Source organism: Eurosta solidaginis, chromosome 3, assembly GCF_040869045.1.
Source record: "Eurosta solidaginis isolate ZX-2024a chromosome 3, ASM4086904v1, whole genome shotgun sequence".
In the NCBI taxonomy this organism is placed as follows: Eukaryota; Metazoa; Arthropoda; class Insecta; order Diptera; family Tephritidae; genus Eurosta; species Eurosta solidaginis.
The window spans coordinates 73,518,246-73,539,526 of NC_090321.1; the positions used below are offsets into that span (position 1 = coordinate 73,518,246).

General features: G+C 41.3%; 1 protein-coding gene across 5 annotated transcripts in view; it reads right to left on the reverse strand.

Moving 5' to 3' along the window:
• Positions 1-21,281, reverse strand: part of alka (alkaliphile) — a 169,883-nt gene that overhangs the window by 70,774 nt on the left and 77,828 nt on the right. Inside the window, exon 1 of one of the 5 annotated variants that reach the window (XM_067772323.1) lies at positions 1,802-2,495. The exons of the other annotated variants lie outside the window; for them this stretch is intronic. The gene's annotated coding sequence lies outside the window, so the exon portion shown is untranslated. Of the gene's footprint in view, positions 1-1,801; positions 2,496-21,281 lie in introns of those variants that run through there. 5 annotated transcript variants of the gene reach the window in all.

Genomic DNA, 21,281 nt, shown 5'->3' on the forward strand with positions numbered 1-21,281 from the left:
CAAAAGCCAGATGATTTGTGACAACTGATTCAAATAGTTTTGGAATAGCACAAAGTTTGGCTATTCCTCTATAGTTTTTGACACAAGATCTACTCCCACCTTTATAAAGTGGTATTATAAACGACTCCTTCCACTTCTTAGGGAATATCCCTTACCTCAAAGAGTCATTAAATAAGCAGGTAAGGGGTTGACAAAGAAATTGAGCGCAAGTTCTCAGCACAACAGATGGTATTTCATCAGGTCCACTGGAGTAGGAAATTTTCAGACTTTCCAGATGCCTTAGTACCTCATCTGTATGAATATATGGGATACCTACTGAGTTAAGCGAAGGTAACATGTATTGATAATCCACCGGAGGGGAGTCAGGGATAGTCGAGTAATTAGATTTAAAAAAGTCAGCAAACATATTTGAAATCTCGGAGTCAATACTAGAAATCCGATCATTATACTTCATTACAGAAGGAAACCCTTTAATTTTTCTTTTGGAGTTGACGAAGGAATAAAATGTTTTTGGATTGGAAGAGATCCGATGCTTAATCTTCATCAGATAATTCTTATAGCATCTTATATGTAGCCTGTTGTACTTAAGGCACAAGATGGAGTATGCAGCATAGTCACTATTAGAGCCAGATAATTTGAAACGCTTGAAGGAGCGTGTTTTTTTGTTTTTTAGGTAATTAAGTTCTCTAGAGCTCCAAGCAGTAGCTGGAGATGCTGAGGAGGTTTTGGAAAAAGGTACACATTTGAGGAATATCGCATGTAAAACGTTGGTGAAATGGACGGAGCTCGCTTCAATATCTCCGTCGTACTCAGGCCACTTTATTTTAGAGACTTCTTCGATTAGTAAAGACCAATTGGCCTTTCTAAACAGAAGCCGGCCCGAAGACGCATTCGGATCGGTAGTATTCCGCACCGGTAAGCTAAGACAATCCAGGTAAATTGAAAGTGCCGGATGATAAACATCCTCAGGCAATACCACTGGATCACATCGAGTAACAGAACAATTCGATGTGTCGTCTGAAAAAATCAAATCAAGATATTTGCCAAATTTATTATGAATTCTGTTAAGTTAATAAAGACCAATGTCTGCAAGGTCATTTAAAAACTCGTAGAATACAACATTACAAGCAGTGGGAACTAGCATTCCGTCAATAAAATTCCACGACACAAAGGGCAGATTAAAATCGCCAGCCACTAAGACAGAATCAACAGACCTTGACAGATCAAATATAAATTTCAATAAGGAAGCATGTTTTAAGTATATAGAAAAATGTGACTGGGGCGGAATATAAGACGCAACAAAATATTTATAAGTAGATAAAAGTTTAACTCGCACGCAGAGGATTTCAACATCAGAAGAATCATCGAAGTACACTTCCTCAGCAGAGAACCTGGTATGTACGGCGATTAACACGCCTCCACCCACTCTGTTTCGTCGGTCTTTTCTAAAGATCTCATACGAATCTGCTAATATCTCAGAGTTAAACACAGTTGGTTTCAACCATGTCTCAGTAAAAACCAAAACGCTATAACAGAGTTCATGACTACGGAGAAAAAGATCAACTAGTTTAGTATTTAGACCCCCAACATTCTGATAATAGACGTTGAGGCCATTATGAAAGGTGTCAGACAAATCTATGACTCCACGGGAATTTCTACATCTTTTCAAAAAAAATGGAAGGGCTTAATATACACATTACTGGGCCAAAGAGAAGCATTGAAAAGTTTGCTATATTCACTTTCAATCACTCGAACTTTAAAAGCGACTGTCACTAAAGTGTTAATGTCTCTCTTTACTAACCTAAAACAAGCGACATTAGAAGCAGCAATGCCAAAGTGATCAGAGATGTATTTAACAATACTCTCCTCAGTGACCGATGTCTTAAATGAGGACAAATGAATCCATTTATACCGCACAAATACATCTAATTCAGCATTGTCATTGCTACCACTAACAACACGCGATTTTTGCGTAATTTCTTTTGATGCACTCTTTTGTTGTCTGTCAGAAACATCAACCGATGGCACATTCGCATTAACTGCGCTAGCTGCAGCATCTGCATACGATACAGTGCCAGCAGAGCGCGACACTGCACTAGGATTTGTCTCATTGTTGACGACCATTTGAGCATCAGACTTATTGGAATTATCAGAAGGCACATTTGAATTATTTTCATGATTGTTAGCTTTAGTTGATTTAGATGTGGATGCAGTCATGGCGCAACGATACCAGGTGGCAGCATGGAACAGCTGATTATAAACTTTTTTTATTTGATTGGATACATCAACTTCCGGTGCAGTACGATTTTGACATTTGTCCATCGAATTTACAAAAACAAAGTACATGGAATTTTTATTTATGTTTGTAGGTATGTCACCATGCTGCCACCTTGTATCATTCCGCTATGGATGCAGTAGATTTAGTTTTAGATGTAGAATTGGAACTAATTGATGTTGATGTATTTCCAGATGTGGACGTAGTTTTAGACGAATGAGAGACTTTAGAAGAAGAGGCGTTTTTAGATGTAGATATAGATGTAGATGCAGGCGAAGTAGAAGTTGTCTTTGTAGTAGAACTAGAAGAGAGAATTTTCGATGTTTGCGGATGAGTAATAATAGCAGCAGGTATAGATGCAAGAGGAGTAGTAGGTGCAGGTGATGAAGCATTAGCTCTCAGATTATCGATAGGGGAATTAGGGAACTCCGTGCCAAGCGGGGTAGCGGGAAAATCCATTAGGTTGCTTTGTATTAAGTTGTTGTTATTGGATGCCATGGGGAGAGAAGAAATAAACAGCGCACTGTTTCTGACATTGGACAACCATATGACTCAGCAACATTTAAGTTATTGTTGGATGACTTCAAAGAGTCCATTATATGATTTTTTAAATCATCGAATTTTTTAGACACAGCATTGGAAATTATGTCAAAACCTTGTTTTTGAGCCACAAGAATAGCGTTCAAAATATTAGATAGCTTGTCCGGCATGTTCACAAACTTCACACAAGTAAAGCAAATGCGGGTTAGCCTTGATTAGCTTTACTTCATAGTCCGATATACCCTCACTACAGGCTCTGTGGAAAATCCTCTTGCAGAACCCATTACATTACCATAATTTAATTATTATATTTTTTCGTCTTTGTAACTGAATTACGCAAGAACGGCTACACGGATTTTGATGAAATTTGGGACACAGACAATAGTCTACTAGCGACATTTTTTCCGAACATGGAAAGGGGGGTGGAAGTCCCACGAACTCTTCGAATAATTACTTTTTAACAATTTTTACACGTTATAACTTTAAGTATACTAACCTTCATAAATATTACAAACTCAGTGGGTCAAATAAGTCGAGGGCTTACAAAGTGAACAGTGACACCTTCCATTCCCCCACCTGTTGTTGTTGTTGTCTCCTCCGCTGGTGCAACATCTATAAATTGTTATAACTCAATGTAAATTTTCTTCTAAATCAATAATTTTTGGTATATGGCTCACACAGATCGAGATCTAAACAATTTTGGAAAATTCTCCTCCCGCCATCCGCCCACCTTCTATTGTTTTTATTAGCACGCTCTTATTAGCACGCTCTTATTAGCATTACCTGTATGTTTGTTTGTTTGTAACTCTTCATTCGCTTCAAAGCGCCTGCTGCCTTATTAACATGCTTTTATAATTAGCTTACTTGTAATTATTTATTCGCAATCATAACAATTTATTTGCATATGATATATAAAATGATACATAATATATAAAACAAATATCGACTGTTGAATAGAATGTCACCATATCTCAATTCGAAAACGACCTATCTCAAAATGTTTCGAGATTCGGTGTTCTGTCGAGTAAGGGTGATATTCCACTCAACAGTGAATTTATTAATGGCAAACTAATAATCGTCTAACCCTTAGATTTTTAAAGTCTGAAAATAAATTCGGAATATTGGGCCCACGACCACCAGAGTGCGCCACCCCACAAAGTTGTCCATTCACAAATACCCCTGCTCCAGCATCTCCAAGACCCAGTGTACTTCGTTCACATCCAGCACAAATGGTTGTGTCTGGTACAGTGAACGATATAGTTCTATAATGGTTCTTGCATTCATCCTTTTCTATTATAGACATCCAAGCAGATGTTAGACGAGGAAGAGGACATGCATCTCCAGTCTCCGAACCCCATCCAATAACTTTCAGATCAATCAATAGGGTATCAATAGGGCAAATTGTTGCACGCGTTACAAAATCCTCCTCCCATCGAAAATTTTAAATCAATTTAACCACAGCTATAGATAGGGATCCTTCCGTATAATCATGATGAAAAATTATACGGCGCACGTTGAGTTTTTGACGATTTTCTATGGTTTGTAAATCGTTGACACCAGCTATAACGTAGAGACCTCTCCAACGATTCTTGTATCGGTATACGCAAACCGCATCTGTAACCACCGAATCGATAGAGATTATGGAACCACCGCAAAGATACCCTAAAAGATCGAATATGGCTACCGTATGTGTGCTTTCCCTTCTTTCTATAGATTCTCCATTTACAACACGAAATTCCCCATTCGTATTGGATAAAATGCAGCGTAGAACGACTAAGATCGCGAAAAGGTTACGTGAATTCATTTCAATTTTAAACTTTTGCATCACTTTTTATACTCAGTTGAGCAGAGCTCACAGAGTATATTAAGTTTGATTGGATAACGGTTGGTTGTACATATATAAAGGAATCGAGATAGATATAGACTTCCATATATCAAAATAATCAGGATCGAAAAAAAATTTGATTGAGCCATGTCCGTCCGTCCGTCCGTCCGTCCTTTAACACGATAACTTGAGTAAATTTTGAGGTATCTTGATGAAATTTGGTATGTAGGTTTCTGAGCACTCATTTCAGATCGCTATTTAAAATGAACGATATCGGACTATAACCACGCCCACTTTTTCGATATCGAAAATTTCGAAAAACCGAAAAAGTGCGATAATTCGTTACAAAAGACCGATAAAGCGACGAAACTTGGTAGATGAGTTGAACTTATGACGCAAAATATAAAATTAGTAAAATTTTGGACAATGGGCGTGGCACCGCCCACTTTTTAAAGAAGGTAATTTAAAACTTTTGCAAGCTGTAATTTGGCAGTCGTTGAAGATATCATGATGAAATTTGGCAGGAACGTTACTCTTATTACTGCATGTACGCTTAATAAAAATTAGCAAAATCGGAGAAGGACCACGCCCACTTTAAAAAAAAATTTTTTTAAAGTAAAATTTTAACAAAAAATTTAATATCTTTACAGTATATAAGTAAATTATGTCAAGATTCAACTCCAGTATTGATATGGTGCAACAAAATACAAAAATAAAAGAAAATTTAAAAATGGGCGTGGCTCCGCCCTTTTTCATTTAATTTGTCTAGGATACTTTTAATGCCATAAATCGAACAACAATTAACCAATCCTTTTGAAATTTGGTAGGGGCATAGATTTTATGGCGCTAACTGTTTTCAGTGAAAATGGGCGAAATCGGTTGATGCCACGCCCAGTTTTTATACACAGTCGTCCGTCTGTCCTTCCGCATGGCCGTTAACACGATAACTTGTGCAAAAATCGATATATCTTTACTAAACTAAGTTCACGTACTTATCTGAACCCACTTTACCTTGGTATGAAAAATGAACGAAATCCGACTATGACCACGCCCACTTTTTCGATATCGAAAATTGCGAAAAATGAAAAAAATGCAATAATTCTATACCAAATACGAAAAAAGGGATGAAACATGGTAAGGTAATTGGATTGTTTTATTGACGCGAAATATAACTTTAGAAAAAACTTTATAAAATGGTTGTGACACCTACCATATTAAGTAGAAGAAAATGAAAAAGTTCTGCAGGGCGAAATAAAACACCCTTAAAATCTTGCCAGGTATTACATATATAAATAAATTAGCGGTATCCAACCGATAATGTTCTGGGTCACCCTAGTCCACATTTTGGTCGATATCTGGAAAACGCCTTCACATATACAACTACCACCACTCCCTTTTAAAACTCTCATTAATACCTTTAATTTGATACCCAAATCGTACAAACTCATTCTAGAGTCACCCCTGGTCCACCTTTATGGCGATATCTCGAAAAGGCGTCCACCTATAGAACTAAGCCCCACACCCTTTTAAAATACTCATTAACACCTTTCTTTTGATACCCATATTGTACAAACAAATTCTAGGGTCACCCCTGCTCCACCTATATGGCGATATCTCGAAACGGCGTCCACCTATGGAACTAAGGAATACTCCCTTTTAAAATACTAATTATCACCTTTCTTTTGATGCCCATATTGTACAAACAAATTCTAGGGTCACCCCTGGTCCACCTTTATGGCGATATCTCGAAAATGCGACCACCTATACAACAACCACCACTCCCTTTTAAAACCCTCATTAATACCTTTTATTTGATACCCATATTGTACAAACATATTCTAGAGTCACCCCTGGTCCACCTTTGTGGCGATATTCCGAAAAGGTGTCCACCTATAGAACTAAGCCCCACACCCTTTTAAAATACTCATTAACACCTTTCTTTTGATACCCATATTGTACAAACAAATTCTAGGGTCACCCCTGGTCCACCTTTATGGCGATATCTCGAAACGGCGTCCACCTATGGAACTAAGGATTACTCCCTTTTAAAATACTCATTAACACCTTTCTTTTGATACCCATATCGTACAAACAAATTCTAGGGTCACCCCTGGTCCACCTTTATGGCGATATCTCGAAACGGCGTTCACCTATGGAACTGTGGATTACTCCCTTTTAAAATACTCATTAATACCTTTAATTTGATATCCATATCGTACAAACGCATTCTAGAGTCAACCCTGGTCCACATTTATGGCGATATTTCGAAAAGGCGACCACCTATAGAACTAAGGCCCACTCCCTTTTAAAATACTCATTAACACCATTCGTTTGATGCCCATATTGTACAAACAAATTCTAGGGTCACCCCTGGTCCACCTTTATGGCGATATCTCGAAACGGCGTCCACCTATGGAACTAAGGATTACTCCCTTTTAAAATACTCATTAACACCTTTCATTTGATACCCATATCGTACAAACGCATTCTAGAGTCACCCCTGGTCCACCTTTATGACGATATCTCGAAACGGCGTCCACCTATAGAACTAAGGCCCACTCCCTTTTAAAATACTCATTAACACCTTTCGTTTGATGCCCATATTGTGCAAACGCATTCTAGAGTCACCCCTGGTCCATCTTTACGGCGATATCTCGAAAAGGCGTCCATCTATAGAACTTAGGTCCACGCCCTTTTAAAATACTCATTAATACCTTTCATTTGATACCCATATCGTACAAACGCATTCTAGGGTCAACCCTGATCCACCTTTATGGCTATATCCCTAAATGGCGTCCACCTATAGAACTATGGCCCACTCCCTCATAAAATACTCTTTAATGCCTTTCATTTGATACACATGTCATACAAACACATTCCAGGGTTTCCCTCGGTTCATTTTCCTACATGGTTATTTTCCCTCATGTTGTCACCATAGCTCTCAACTGAGTATGTAATGTTCGGTTACACCCGAACTTAACCTTCCTTACTTGTTAAGTATAAGCTACATCGAGATAAATTTTTTGGGCGCTATTTATACCAAATTGAGCAATGTGAATAACAAATAAGCAAAAACCTTTCAGTCAAAATTTCAAGAATTTTAATTAACAATAATACATCTTAATTAAAGTCAACGGAACACAAAAAACAATTTTTTTTTTCACTCGGTCCGTTATGAATAAAGTAAATAAATAAATGCAAGGCGCGATAACCTCCGAAGATATTTTAGGCCGGGCTTATCTTCCATTTTGCGTCGTGCTTTTAATTGTTCCTACAAATTGGCGGGACGGGACCTACTTGTTTTATGCCGATTCCGAACGGCATCTGCAAGGCAGATGAGTTTTCACTGAGAGCTTGCCAAACAATGCCGAGGGGCGACCCCGCTTAAAAAATTGTCTGCTAATTGAAAAACCTTATTTCTAAAATTTAGATTTTGCTTTGCCCGGGGTGTGAACCCAAGATCTTCGGTGTGATTGGCGGAGCACGCTACCATCACACCACGGCGGGCGCGAGGAGCCTAATAAGCCTATATGATTAATAACTATAATGGAAATTTTTAATTAGCTAAATAAACGGAACGAAATTACGCATATACCACCAGCGCGTGGCTTTGAGAAAATATTTGGCTATACTTTTTCAAAAGAAAATTTCCTAGTAATTTTTTGTTTATATATGTATATGTATTTGCACAGTTGAATTGTGTTATCAAATTGATATCTGTACAATGGCTGTATTTTTAGTTAATAAATACAGAAAACTACAAAGGGTTCACTTAATTAGTTTTATCTGTTTCCAAACTGCTAATAGTTTCTAATGTATACCACTCCCCTAAAATATGTACTTCTTTTTTTTAATGATCTTGAAATAGTTCCGATAACAACGACAAGATCCGGCGATAGTTAAAAAATATTCGGTGGCAGTTCTTCCGATATGATTCCCTAAACTATCGTGAAATACTTTCGAAAACAATCTTGAAACTATATGGAGTTAGTTCCTGAGCTATTCTCAAAGTAGTCCCTAAAGGATTCAACACACGGTTTCGAACTGGCCCAAATAGTTCAGATTTCAAACTGAAAAATATCCCACACTGTCTTGGTATAATCTCGGGAGTACAGAAATGGTGCAGAAATGATGTCGAAATTGTCCTGTAAATAACCAGGAGACACAATCTTTTAGACTATATATACCTTGATCTATATAAACCTTGAACCTTGAACCGTACATACATCTAATATATATCTAATATCTATATCTAATCTAATCTAACATATCTATATATATAAAAATCAAATTCTGTGTGTGTGTGTATTACCTATGGAAACGTATTTCCCACACCTCAATCATCACCAAATTTTGGCTATAGATTCCCTCGATCACCGGGAAGGTGTTAGGCTAAAAATAATTTGGATATATAAAAGGGGCGTGGCACCTCCCATACAAATGAAATCTTTGGTACTGCATAACTCTGAAGGTATAAATCCCAGAACATTGAAATTCAGTAAGAAATTATATGAGGTCTATGCCTAACACCATCAAGAAAATGTGGAATTTGGAAAAAGGGGGCGTGGCACCTCCCATACAAATCTATATATATAAAAGAAAGTCGTGTTAGTTACACTACGCATAACTCAAGAACGGATGAAGCGATTTGGCTGAAAATTGGTGGAGAGGTAGCTTAGAATCAGGGAACGGACATAGGACACTTTTTATCCCGTTCTGGCTAGGGTCTTGAGATCAAAAAGTGGACCTGGGTACTCCTGGGATGTGTTTGTACAATATAGGTACCAAATGGAAGCTGTTTATGAGTACTTTGATACTGGGTATTTTTCGTACCTATTGGTGACTAGGGTCTCGAGATATAGGCCAAAACGTGGACCCTGGCACCCCTAGGATGTCTTTATACAATATGGATATCAAATGAAATCTGTTGATGAGTGCTTTAGTATAGCGTAGTTTTCATTCCTATTGGTGACAAGGGTCTCGAGATATATGCCAAAACGTGGACCCCGGCACCCCTAGGATGTGTTTATACAATACGGATATCAAATGAAAGCTGTTGATGAGTGCTTTAGTATAGGGTAGTTTTCATACCTATTGGTGACTAGGGTCTCGAGATATAGGCCAAAACGTGGACCCGGGCACTCCTAGAATGTGTTTATACAATATGGATATCAAATGAAAGCTGTTGATGAGTGCTTTAGTACAGAGTAGTTTTCATACCTATTGGTGACTAGGGTCTCGAGATATAGGCCAAAACGTGGACCCGGATACCTTACAATGTGTGTGTAATATGGATATCAAATGAAAGCTGTTGATGTGTGCTTCAGTACGGAGTAATTTTTATATCGCTGGGTGACTAGGGTCTTGAGATATAGGCCAAAACGTGGACCCGGATACCCCTAAAATGTGTGTGTAATATGGATATCAAATGAAAGCTGTTGCTGAGAGCTTTAAAGTAATTTCCATTGTTATATTCGATTTAGTCGCATCAAGCTGGAAAAACTGATAAATAAGCATGCGAAGGCGAAATTAAGACATGAATTAATAATACCCACATACCTATATACATATGTACTTCCTATTCCATTTGCCTGAAATTTGGTGTATTAATTTGCCTGTATTAGTATTTATGATCCTCTTTTCCGGGAACTAGACCAGAGACGCACTGGGACTGGGATTAGGACTAGGACTGGGGCTGAGACTCGGAGTGGGACTGGGACTCGGAATAGGACTGGAACAAAATACATACCACCCTCTGGGACTGGCAATAAGGGATGGAGAAGAATGAGAAGAACTTGAGAGAAGAGAAAAGAGGGAAGGATAAGGAGACTGAGAAAGAGATAGAGTGAGACGAAATAGAGATAGATGAATCGAAAAAAACGGAGGGAGGAGTGAAGAAAAGGATTAAGAAAAATATAAGAGGGTGGAGGCAGAGTTGGACGGAAAACGCTTATTAAGATGTATGCAGATAGACCAAATTAGGGCAGAGCAACGTCTGCCGGGTCTGCTAGTATATTATAAATGGGAAAGTTTGGATGTTTGGATGTTCGGATGTTTGTCCAGACGTTTGTCTTTGTGACTCAATAACACAAGAACGGCTGGACCGATTCGGATGAAATTTGGCACACATATAGCCAATAGTCTAGAAGGATCTACTAGCTATATTTTTTGAAAAGGGGGGAGGTCCCCGCCCCCTAGGAACAGTTATAATTTAATTATTGTATTTTTTCGTCTTTGTGACCGAATCACGCCAGAACGGCTACACGGATTTTGATGAAATTTGGGACACAAACAATAGTATACTAGCGAAATTTTCTTCGAACATGGAAAGGAGGGTGGGGGTCCCACGACCCCTTCGAACAATTACTTTTTAATAATTTTTACACATTATAATTTTACTTATACTCACCATCACCAATATTACAAACTCAATGGGTCAAATAATCGAGGGTTTACAAAGTGAGCAGTGACACCCTCCGCCCTCCTTCAATTGTTTTTATTAGCACGCTTTTATTAGCTTTACCTGTATGTTTCTATATAACTCTTCATTCGCTCCAACGCGCCTGCTGCCTTATTAACATGGTTTTATAATTAGCTTCACCTTATTTGTAATCCCGTTAGGGTAATATCGACACCCTTCCGGGACCATTTCTGGATGGTTTTCGGGACTATTTCGGGATCATTTTGGGACCCTTCCGGGATCATTTCTGTATAGTTTTCGGGATCCGTCCGGTATCCCGTCGGGGTGATTTTGGGACATTTTCGGGATTATTCCGGCTGAATCTATTTCGCGATCATTTGGGGACCTTTCCGGCATCATTTCTGGATGGGTTTCGGGATCCGTCCTGCATCCCGTCGGGGTTTTTTTGGGGATCATTTGAGAACCTTTGAGAGATAAATTCTTGATGTTTTCCGGGATCACTACGGGACTTTTTCGGGGTCATTTTGGGTCCCTTCCGTAATCATTTCCGAATGGTTTTCGGGATCCCGTTGGGGCCATTTCGGTGCTATTTCGGGATTATTTGGGGTATCTTCCGTCATCATTTCTGAATGGTTTGCGGGATCCGTCTGGGATCTCGTCGGGGTCATTTCGGGACTTTTTCTCGACTAATACGGGATCATTTGGGGACCCTTTTGGCATCATTTCTGGATGGTTTTCGGGATTCGTCCAGGATCCCGACGGGGTCATTTCGGGACTATTTCGGGATCGTTTGGGGTACCTACCGGCATCATTTCTGGACGGTTTTCGGTATCCGTCCGGAATCCCGTCGGTGTCATTTCGGTGCTTTTTCGGGATCATTTGGGGACCCTTCCGCCATCATTTCTGGATGGTTTTCGGGATCCGTCCGATATCCCGTCGGGGTCATTTCGAGACTATTTCGGGTTCATTTGGAGTACCTTCCGGGTCCACCTTTATGGCGATATCTCGAAATGGCGTTCACCCATAGAACTAAGGCCCACTCCCTTTTAAAATACTCATTAACATCTTTCGTTTGATACCCATATTGTACAAACGCATTCTAGAGTTACCCCTGGTCCACCTTTATGGCGATATCTCGAAAAGGCGTCCACCAATAGAACTAAGGCCCACTCCCTTTTAAAATACCCATTAACACCTTTCGTTTGATACCCATATTGTACAAACGCATTCTAGAGTCACCCCTGGTCCACCTTTATGGCGATATCTCGAAAAGGCGTCTACCTATAGAACTAAGTCCCACTCGCTTTTAAAATACTCATTAACACCTTTCATTCGATATCCATATCGTACCAACAAATCCTAGAGTCACCCCTGGCCCACCTTTATGGCGATCTATCGAAAAGGCGTCCACCCATAGAACTGAGGCCCACTCCCTTTTAAAAAAGGCGTCCACCTATAGAAATATGTCCCACTCGCTTTTAAAATACTCATTAACACCTTTCATTCGATATCCATATCGTACCAACAAATTCTAGAGTCACCCCTGGTCCACCTTTATGGCGATATATCGAAAAGGCGTCCACCCATAGAACTAAGGCCCACTCGCTTTTAAAATACTCATTAACACCTTTCGTTTGGGGGTTGTCTAAGCTTTGGGCAATTGAGGGCGAGCAGTTTAATAAGAGTTATAAATGAGTAATTTTATGTGCTTGTAAGCGTATGAGTCGTGGCACAGTGGCTGACGTACCCGACCAAACGCCCGGGGTTGCGGGTTCAACTCCCACCAAGCATTCTCTTTTTTTTAAATTTATAAATTATTATTATTAATGGACTGTATTGAGTTTATGGGGTTTTTGATTTAATGTATTCCATTTATTGAGTTGGGTAGTTTTAGTGTTATTGGTGTATTTAAGTCATGGGAGGATGCATAGCATCAGTACACCTTTATTTATTTAATTGGGGGGCGAGCACTGGGGGGCTCTGAGGCTTCGCTCTACTGAGCCACCTCATCCTCTATTTGAAGAAACCTTTAAAATGTGATATGGAGGCGAGCACGGGACGGCTCTGAGGTATTGGCACCCCATTTTCTACAAGAAAAACCTCTATTTATTTAATTTGGGGCGAGAGTTGGGCACTCTGAGGTTTCGCTCTAATGAGCCACCTCATCTTCTATTTGAAGAACCCCTTCAAAGTGTGATATGGAGGGGAGCACTGGGCTCTGATGTATTAGCACACCATCCGAAGAACCTCGATTTTAATTAAAAAACTCAAACAATGTCTTTAGAATATTTCACTAACCAGTTGAGAATTACAAGCACGCTCAATGGCTACTGAAACAAACGAACGAAAAATGTTCATAGTTTAAGTCGCTTAAACAGGGGTTAAGATACTTGCCTTGGATATCATACGTGGTACCAGGCTCTGGATCAGGGACTGGTATCAGTCTTAGATCGGCCATAGTGACGAATTGTCACACGTGATTAGCTATCACGTCCTGCACGAGGTACCCCTGCTTCTACTGATAATGGCGGATCTAGAGAGGACAACTCGATAAAACCCGCACCCCTGAGACATTGTGCCGAGCTCAGGGGAGGGAGTACCCTGTTAAGGGTCAAGATCGGTACACAACGGTGACGAACTGGATTGTTAGGGACTTTGATATTGACTATGTTTAGGAATTGATGACTTTGGGCTGGTAGGTGCGGTATTCTGCCACCTTAGTAGGTCGGGGTGAAACCCTATTGAAACGGCTGGTAGGCTAATGCTGCATCTGCCCACGTCCGGTTAAAACCGTGGCGGGCCTCAAGGTTTGTTCCGGCTCCGTCGCCGTTAAGTTGGTGATGTAGGTGCGGTTGAAGATTTTCCCGCTTTGCGTCCGGTCTGGCTCTGAACGCATTACCCATAAGGCAATGCGTCAACCCTCGCGTGGCCTCCCTGCGTAGCATATATAACAACGGGACCGTTGAAGGGCGACTACACAATCGGCTCCGGATAGCGGCCTTGAGGGGGGACTTCTTAGAATGGACACGAACACAAACAAAAAGGAGGGTAGGAGTGACGGCGAAGGTCTTCATGGTGCGAGGGACGCGACAGGTGCGGAGAGCGCACCGAAGCAGGTCGCTGGCAGCCGGGAAAGCTCCCGGCGGGTCAAAAGGGCTGATCAGACGGATCAGCGCAGGGGTTTGGTTTCAAACCCCGTAGGTACGGGTAGTTCGGGTAGTGGAGGGGTGTCGAAACCGACACCCAATGCAGGCCCATATGGGGCTGTGACAGGGAAAGGTAGAGGTCCGGCGAATGCGACGGACAAGCGCAGTACCAGTAAGGAAGCTCTGTCGCGAGGAGCTTTCCCAACGGGAGACCTGGAGTCGAAGCCTGCCAGGAAAGGTAGATTGACGCCGCGTAGGAAAGCTCTGGGTGATCGGGTGATTAACAATGTTCCAAATAGTGGAAATAAAATGCTGGATTTAGTATTTGCGGATGGCTCGGTGGGTACTGTCCTTACGCAAATACCACCTTTATCCCTTCCAGAAGACCCTCTTCACCCTACGCTAGAGATATCACTTGATATCAGCCTACCCCGTAGGATTCAATTACAGTCTCGTCCCCGATCTAGATGCTTCTACAAAGCGAATTTCATTATGCTCAATGATATGTTGGCTTCCCATGATTGGTCGGATCTCTATGCTTGCACTGATGTCGATTCGGCTATTTCTATATTTTACAGTACGCTTGATGGCTTCTTTGATACCTGCATTCCTACTCGCTATACCCTATGTTCGAATAAGCCCCCTTGGTTTTCAAGGCAACTTATCAGACTTAATAACATTAAATCTAGGCTTTATAAGAGATTCAAGAAATCTGGAGCATCTGCAGACCTCTCTAAATATCTAATAGCTCGTTCTAAATTTCACCGTCTTAATCAGCTTTGTTATAAAAATTACTTGAGTTGTTGTAAAGCCCAATTTTTTGTAAATCCAAAAAAGTTTTACAGTTTCGTAAATTCAAAGCGGAAAACTTCTGGGTATCCTTCCTCATTAACCTTTGGAGGTAAAAAAGCTTGCACTGATGACGACGTTTCTGAACTATTTTCTGAGTTCTTTAAGTCCACGTATTCATCCAGTGGTTTTCATTCCGGTCAATATCCCTATCGCTTAGATAGCTCGAATTACATTAGGAATCCTGCTATTGATGGTAATATTGTTCTTCAGAGTCTTCAATCTTTGAAGCCCACCTTTTCTCCGGGACCGGACGGTGTTCCTAGTTGCGTGCTTAGGTACTGCACCGAAAACATGTACGAGCCTATTATAAAATTATTTGAGCTATCTCTGGGATCTGCGTCATTCCCGGCACTATAGAAACAGTCTTTTATTATACCCCTGCATAAAAAAGGTAGTAGGTCAAAAGTTGAAAACTACAGGGGTATTGCTAAACTTTCAGTCATTTCTAAAGTCTTTGAACAGATTGTTACCAGTCAACTCTAATATCAGTGTTCTAGTCTTTTGTCTCCATGCCAACACGGTTTTATTTGTCAAAGGTCAACCACTACAAATTTGCTTGTATTCACCTCTATAGTTATGGAAGGATTTTTAGCGAACAAGCAAACGGATGTCATCTACACGGACTTCAGCAGAGCATTTGATACCGTCAACCATGAGTTGCTTATTCATAAGCTTGATTTACTGGGCTTTCCGTTTCACCTATTAATGTGGCTGAAAAGCTATCTTTCTAACCGGACCCAAACAGTCCTGTTCAAGTGCAATCTGTCGGAATCGTTCGGAGTTTCCTCCGGCGTACCCCAGGGAAGTCATCTAGGCCCTTTGCTCTTTGCCCTTTTCATTAATGACTTGCCACAGACAATATTATATTCCCATACTATAATGTATGCGGATGATGTAAAACTTTGCTACACTTACTGTCCTACCGATTTGAGTTCCTTGGATCTTCTTCAGGCCGACTTGGACTCGTTCCAATGTTGGTGCACAACAAATTTACTAGCTTTAAATTGCTCTAAATGTAAGCATATCACATTTCACCGAGTGAAGCCAGCATTGAAATCTTATGTAATAGATGGTACGCCTTTGGAGCGTATATCTATTGCAAATGATCTAGGTGTCCTTTTTGATCCGAAATTGAATTTTAACATTCATATTTCATCTATAGCCAACAAAGCGTTGGGTTTACTTGGATATGTTAAAAGATGGGCTAAAGAGTTCGATGATCCGTACCTCACTAAGGTTCTTTACACATCGCTGGTTCGTCCAATACTCGAGTATTGCTCATGCGTTTGGTCCCCTGTTTCTCAAAAGCATATAAACCGTCTTGAGTCAGTTCAAAAGCAATTTTTGATATTTGCATTGCGCGGCCTTAATTGGGACTCAACCTTCCTCCATACAGAAGTAGACTTCTTCTTATTTACTTACCCATTCTGGAAAATCGGAGAATATTACTGGGGGTATTGTTCATCCATAAGCTCATTATTGGAGAAATTGATTCTGCGGACCTCCTCCGCCGCTTGTTTTTTGCGGTTCCCCCTAGAGTATCCAGACACTACGTTCCTTTCTATTTACCCCTTTGTCGACGAAACTTTGCTAAAAATAATCCTGTTCTTATCTGGTGCGCGCACTACAATGACTTGTATAGCTGTATCAGTCTTGAATGTACTTTTGCCACTATACCTATCTAATTTAAGAGATACAAGCTAACTTAATTTGCCGGCATTTTATTCCTTCCATAAAAAACAGGAACTATCTCGCTTAAGGATGGAGGAACATTTATCAACATGCATCATTAAGAAGGAACAAGACAGTACTGTGTTGATTGGAATCTGGTGCATTCCAACAACGTAAAACACATGCTTTTTCATGAGTCACTGACCGGAATCGTATGCATTCCGGCAGTATAATCTTATGGGTCAGGCATCGAGCTGATTGGAATCCGGTGCATTCCAACAACAGAGGTCATGTTACTTTTTTATGCCTTGTGATGGCGTTTCCTCATTACACTACTCTTAGCACTGCCGGATTCCCATGACATGCTGATTGGAATCTTGTTGCATTCCAACAGGAAGATTGGAATCCACTGCATTCCGAAATCATGCTGAGCGGAATCTGATGCATTCCGCCAGTATAAGATTTCGGCATAAGATCTTATTTCTGCTCATATTTCTTATTATTATTATATTCTGAAATTAAAGAGTAATGTTCATTAATATTTCTTTGTTTGTAATATAACATTGTTGAAATCTCGATATATCTTAAATTTTATCTTTTGAGTTGTATATTTATATATCTTTTATATTATGCAGTCGACCATAGTTTGTCGTCTACTTTAAATAATAAATAAATAAATAAAAAATATGACCGCTGTTATGGAGATCCCAGGTCCGCGGCCATGCTTCGAATACTCGGGGTGGTATTATGGATTTAGACTGATTACTTGTGCTGACGAGCGGTCGGCCTGCATCTTTAAGAAAATAATTTCTTTGGTTGGGGAGGTCTGGAGGGCAGCCAGACTCGAAGCCGTGGAACGGAGGGATCTCCCCCTTCGGCCGAGGGCTCGAGTGTGGTTGCCTGCCGAGTCCTCTCAGCCGGAGAAAATACTAGAGTTAATGCGTTATTGCAACCCGAACCTTCCAACGCATAACTGGAGGGTCCTCAGAGTAGAGGAGGCTGTTGGGCCACGTCGGCAAGTGCTGATTCTGCTAAACGCAGAGTCCACCGGTCCTCTCTCTGACACGAGGGGGGTTATCTCCTATGGCCTCGAGCGTGTGGTTCTCAAAATCTACCACGCCCATTCCAGGGGAGATTTTTCCTCTCCCCCAGATACTGTTCGGGAGGTGGAGGCGTCCGCAGGGGAGCCAGTACCCATGGTGTGGATGCTGACCCCGCTAATTTGGACAGCGAAAGCACTGTTGACGTCCCGTCAATAGCGGGATCTGTCATCAGTGCTAGTCGTCTGGCTGATAGGGCAGAGGAGGAGCACCTAGCCTCCGAGGGCGAATCATCGATGGCGGGATACGTCATCAGTGTAAATCGTCTGTTTATGGTGGAGGAGGATCTCCTAGTCTCCGAGGGCGAAGCCGCCAAGGATGGGGTGCAGAAGAAGAAGAGTGGTGTTGATGGAAATCCTTCAAATCAATCTTCAGCATTCTAAGGCGGCTTCCGCAAACTTGTTGCTCTGTCTTGAGAAAGGCGGAGTGGATATAGTCCTTGTCCAGGAGCCGTGGCTGAATAGTAACGGCGGAAAAATTTCTGGATTAAGAACGGGAAAATTCAACACCTTGGTGCATGGGGAGGTAGGTAGGCCTAGATCCTGTGTGCTTATTAAAAAGGAATTTAAAGTTTTTATTCTCTCTAATTTCAGCAATGCTGACGTAACCACTGTCTGCCTCGAGCGAGGCAGTAACGAATTGTGGGTGGTCTCAGCGTATATGCCCCATGGGGACGTAACGGGACCACCACCTGTGATACTGGGCGAAATCACCGCTGAAGCAAGGCGGAGAGGCGTTGGCGTAATCAAAGGTGCCGATGCTAATGCACACCATAGCATATGGGGTAGCTCGGATACGAACACCAGAGGTGAGTCTTTATTTATTTATTGTAGATGAGGGACTTTGTATATGTAATAGGGGGAATGACCCGACTTTTATTACTGCGGTAAGGGAGGAAGTCCTGGACCTCACCCTGGTTAGCAGAGAACTGGAAGATCGGATATCCGGCTGGAGGGTTCTCAACGAGCACTCCTTCTCTGATCACCGATATATTCAGTTCTCGGTGAACGAAGAACGTCCCGGTAAAATATCTTTTAGGAACCCTAAAAGTACCAACTGGGACTTGTATTGTAGGAAGTTGGGAGAGCTATTGCCTGAGGCGCCTATCGTTGGTATCGGAAAACTTACAGGGGGAAGCCAAGCCGCTCTGGTGGTCTGATTCTCTTGACGACATAAGAGCGTCCAGTAGGCGGCTCTTTAACAGAACCAGGAGGAGTAAATTACCCTCGGACTGAGTGCTCAATAAGGTGAGTCTGGAGATTTATAAATATTGTAACGAATTTACTTGCAAATCCTCTTATTTGCAATCCTCTGCTAAGTTCGAATCACTAAACTGTTGAATTAATAACTCCAATTTGTAATAATGCAAAATGGCCTTTATTAAAATAATTCACAATAACACTCAAACTGTGCAACGAATATCTCGCTTAATAACCAAACTGATTGATAGCTCAATGAAACTCTACTATTCAAAATAATACTGCTATTGCTCGCTAGATATCGTCTTAATCGCAACTGCTTGACAACTCAAATCAAACTGAATCACAGCGCCTCTTCATCTGTTGCCTTTTATACCCTTTGGTTTCCTCGTTCGCATTTTTCCAGAATGTACTAGCGTTGTCCATGAGCTCTCAAACTTCTCAGCTATAACTAAAATTGCACAATTTTATACATCTTTTAGGCGCTTTCAGAATCTACTAGTCCAGTAGCTCTCAAACTTCTCAGATATATGCATGTGTTTGCGCATTGACTCTCCGCTGCTCGTATTCGTACATGGTACATATGTGCAGACGCAATTATTTATTCGTTTATGTAGATACATAAAGATTGAATTATTGATGTGAATGTTTGTAGTTTACAGTCTCTCGCGCGCACATAGGCGTATAAGTAAATGCATCTGTGTGTGACATCTCTCTGGGCTGCCTTATATATGTGTATACTTGATTTGATTATTAACGTAAATACTGCTTGGCATGGCCTTAGCATCGCCTTAGTGATGGGATAACTTAGTGATGCTAATATCCGTGACACTGCCCTCCACCTAAGTCTGATCGTCCCGATCAGACAAATCTCTCGATCTAAACGCTGCTAGCATCGCGATATGTACCACTCTTCTACTCCGTGGTTTCTCAATGCTTTGTATGCGGTACATGATATCACTGATCTTCTTCACAACCTTGTACGGGCCTTCCCAACTGCACCGAAATTTGGATGGAACACCTTTCCGCCGGTGAGGGTTGTATAACAGTACCAAATTTCCCTCCCGGAAACCTTCCGAATTATTTTCCTTGTCGTACCTGTGTTTCATCTTACTACTCATTATCCTGTATCGTTCCCTCGCACTCTGTTGCTCGGCCAATGAAGAACTACTTCGCAGAGCTTGCGCTGGAAGGATTTGCTTTGCATAATCAGTATCGTTCCGACGCTTTACAACAGTAGTGTGCCTTGGCTTGAAACCACCCTTGCATTCTTTCTTCGTTTTAGTACGTCCGTTAGGGCTTTTCAATGCCAGTGTTTCTCTCACAGGTACCTTCGGGTTTGATTTGTTTGGCCCATTTGTTCCATCAACCTTTACCTTTGAATTTCGTGGCCTTCGTCGAGTCTTCTCCACCAGTACCCGATTACTGCTGAACCCTTTTTCCAAACTAAAGTTAAGTGGCACATCTTGGTTCTCATAACGCATCACCCTTCTCTGCAAATCGATTTTGATGTCATGGTCAACCAAGAAATCCACTCCCAATATAACTTCATCAACAATCTCCGCCACAACAAATTTGTGTAGAACCATGACCTTCCCAATCAATACTTCACATATCACTTCTCCCTGAACTTGGTTATACTCGCCAGTGACCGTACGCAACCTTGCTCCAGGTAACGGTTTTACTCTCCTGTTGACCAAGTCAGATCGGATCAAGGAATGAGATGCGCCCGTATCTACAGTCATTATTCGTTCGTTGCCATCCGCATTCCCTCTGACGGTAAGACTGCTCGATTTTCTACCAATTTGCGACACAGATATCACAGGGCATTCAATAGCTGGATCTAGCTCTCTACCTCTTACTCGCTCTTGCTCATCTCCTCCAGCTTTGCGTTTACGCCCACCCACATTGTTGGAACTATTAAGGCCAAGATCGCAATGACGTGCAATGTGACCGGACTTCCCGCATTTGAAGCATTTGATAACTTTTTCACTCCGTTTTTGCGATCCTTTCAGCGCCTCCAATATTGCGTCTACCCACTCTGGCCTTTCTACTTCCACACGGCGTGCTTTGAAAACTGGCTTACACAGAAGCGACGCTGTTTCCTGAATCAGGGCTTGTGACACCGTTTCTGCGAATGTTGGCTTTGGGTTTGCGTATGTAGCCCGCTTCGTTTCCACATCTCGTATGCCATTTATGAAGCTCTGGATTTTTACCCTTTCAGTGTATTCCACGGGTGCGTCCGCATTCGC